This window comes from Rana temporaria, chromosome 2, assembly GCF_905171775.1.
Source record: "Rana temporaria chromosome 2, aRanTem1.1, whole genome shotgun sequence".
Taxonomy (NCBI): domain Eukaryota; kingdom Metazoa; phylum Chordata; class Amphibia; order Anura; family Ranidae; genus Rana; species Rana temporaria.
In genome coordinates, this window is record NC_053490.1 from 6303190 (window position 1) to 6306334 (window position 3145).

The following is a 3145-nucleotide window of genomic DNA, read 5'->3' on the forward strand; positions in this document are numbered from 1 at the left end:
GAAATGGGAGAGATGGAAGAGAAAGAGATGGAAGAGAAAGAGATGGAAGAGATGGAAGAGAAAGAGATGGAAGAGAAAGAGATGGAAGAGAAAGAGATAGAAGAGATAGAAGAGATGGAAGAGATGGAAGAGATGGAAGAGAAAGAAATGGGAGAGATGGAAGAGAAAGAGTTGGAAGAGAAAGAGATGGAAGAGAAAGAGATGGAAGAGATGGAAGAGATGGAAGAGAAAGAGATAGAAGAGATGGAAGAGAAAGAGATGGAAGAGAAAGTGATGGAAGAAATGGGAGAGATGGAAGAGAAAGAGATGGAAGAGATGGAAGAGAAAGAGATGGAAGAGCTGGAAGAGAAAGAGATGGGAGAGATGGAAGAGATGGAAGAGAAAGAAATGGGAGAGATGGAAGAGAAAGAGATGGAAGAGAAAGAGATGGAAGAGATGGAAGAGATGGAAGAGAAAGAGATGGAAGAGAAAGAGATGGAAGAGATGGAAGAGAAAGAGATGGAAGAGATGGAAGAGATGGAAGAGAAAGAGATGGAAGAGATGGAAGAGATGGAAGAGAAAGAGATGGAAGAGAAAGAGATGGAAGAGAAAGAGATGGAAGAGAAAGAGATGGAAGAGAAAGAGATGGAAGAGATGGAAGAGATGGAAGAGAAAGAGATAGAAGAGATGGAAGAGAAAGTGATGGAAGAAATGGGAGAGATGGAAGAGAAAGAGATGGAAGAGATGGAAGAGAAAGAGATGGAAGAGCTGGAAGAGAAAGAGATGGGAGAGCTGGAAGAGAAAGAGATGGAAGAGAAAGAGATGGAAGAGATGGAAGAGGAAGAGATGGAAGAGATGGAAGAGAAAGAGATGGAAGAGGAAGAGATGGAAGAGATGGAAGAGAAAGAGATGGAAGAGATGGAAGAGGTGGAAGAGATGGAAGAGGTGGAAGAGAAAGAGATGGAAGAGAAAGAGATGGAAGAGATGGAAGAGAAAGAGATGGAAGAGGAAGAGATGGAAGAGATGGAAGAGGAAGAGATGGAAGAGATGGAAGAGAAAGAGATGGAAGAGGAAGAGATGGAAGAGATGGAAGAGAAAGAGATGGAGGAGATGGAAGAGAAAGAGATGGAATAGATGGAAGAGAAAGAGATGGAAGAGATGGAAGAGAAAGAGATGGAAGAGATGGAAGAGAAAGAGATGGAAGAGAAAGAGATGGAAGAGAAAGAGATGGAAGAGATGGAAGAGAAAGAGATGGAAGAGGTGGAAGAGATGGAAGAGATGGAAGAGATGGAAGAGATGGAAGAGAAAGAGATGGAAGAGGAAGAGATGGAAGAGATGGAAGAGAAAGAGATGGAATAGATGGAAGAGAAAGAGATGGAAGAGATGGAAGAGAAAGAGATGGAAGAGATGGAAGAGAAAGAGATGGAAGAGGTGGAAGAGATGGAAGAGATGGAAGAGAAAGAAATGGAAGACATGGAAGAGAAAGAGATGGAAGAGATGGAAGAGAAAGAGATGGAAGAGATGGAAGAGAAAGAGATGGAAGAGGTGGAAGAGGTGGAAGAGATGGAAGAGATGGAAGAGATGGAAGAGATGGAAGAGATAGAAGAGATGGAAGAGAAACAGATGGAAGATATTGAAGAGATGGAAGTGAAAGAGATGGAAGAGATGGAAGAGAAACAGATGGAAGATATTGAAGAGATGGAAGAGAAAGAGATGGAAGAGATGGAAGGGATGGAAGAGATGGAAGGGATGGAAGAGATGGAAGAGAAAGAGATGGAAGAGATGGAAGAGATGGAAGAGATGGAAGGGATGGAAGAGATGGAAGGGATGGAAGAGAAAGAGATGGAAGAGATGGAAGAGATGGAAGGGATGGAAGAGATGGAAGAGAAAGAGATGGAAGAGATGGAAGGGATGGAAGAGAAAGAGATGGAAGAGATGGAAGGGATGGAAGAGAAAGAGATGGAAGAGATGGAAGGGATGGAAGAGAAAGAGATGGAAGAGATGGAAGGGATGGGAGAGATGGAAGAGATGGAAGAGAAAGAAATGGAAGAGATGGAAGAGATGGAAGAGAAAGAGATGGAAGAGATGGAAGGGATGGAAGAGAAAGAGATGGAAGAGATGGAAGGGATGGAAGAGAAAGAGATGGAAGAGATGGAAGAGATGGAAGGGATGGAAGAGATGGAAGAGAAAGAAATGGAAGAGATGGAAGAGATGGAAGAGAAAGAGATGGAAGAGATGGAAGGGATGGAAGAGAAAGAGATGGAAGAGATGGAAGGGATGGAAGAGAAAGAGATGGAAGAGATGGAAGGGATGGAAGAGAAAGAGATGGAAGGGATGGAAGAGGAAGAGATGGAAGGGATGGGAGAGATGGAAGAGATGGAAGATCTCCTTCAAAGATAAAATCTTCAGAATATCAAAGAACGAAAACTGACACTACCAGAAATAGAGATGTTGAGGCGGAGGGGTGACACCAGTGGCGGCTGGTGCTCAAAATTTTTGGGGGGTGCAAACAAGCGAAAAAAAACCATCAATTGTCGCCACTGTGCCCATCAATTGTCGCCACTGTGCCCATCAATTGTCGCCACTGTGCCCATCAATTGTCGCCACTGTGCCCATCAATTGTCGCCACTGTGACCATCAATTGTCGCCACTGTGCCCTCAATTGTCGCCACTGTGCCATCAAACGCAGCCACTGTGCCCATCAATTGTCGCCACTGTGACCATCAATTGTCGCCACTATGCCCATCAATTGTCGCCACTGTGTCACCAAACGCAGCCACTGTGACCATCAATTGTCGCCACTGTGCCATCAAACGCAGCCACTGTGCCCATCAATTGTCGCCACTGTGCCATCAAACACAGCTGATGTGCCCATCAATTGTCGCCAATGTGCCTTCAAACGCGGCGACAATACATAGATTTATGCAATACACGAATCTATGTAGTGTTGAGTGACGGGTGCAGGAGAGAGGGGGCGGCGCCCCTGCGCCAACTATGGACTCATGTGCCCGGTTTTCAAGCCGCCTGAAACCCGGGCACATATAACCTAGAGCGGCGCATCCCGATTCCGGCGCCCGCCATCTGTATTACACTGTCACACACAGTAATGCCTGTGCCCCCCGCCTCCGAGCCGAGCTCAGCGATGAGCAGCAGGCGTACCTATTCA

The 3145-nt window shown here is 45.5% G+C and overlaps 1 pseudogene; it reads left to right on the top strand.

The window, feature by feature from the left end:
- Positions 1-531: 531 nt before the first annotated feature.
- On the top strand, positions 532-1725 carry LOC120928134 (annotated as a pseudogene).
- Positions 1726-3145: the final 1420 nt, after the last annotated feature.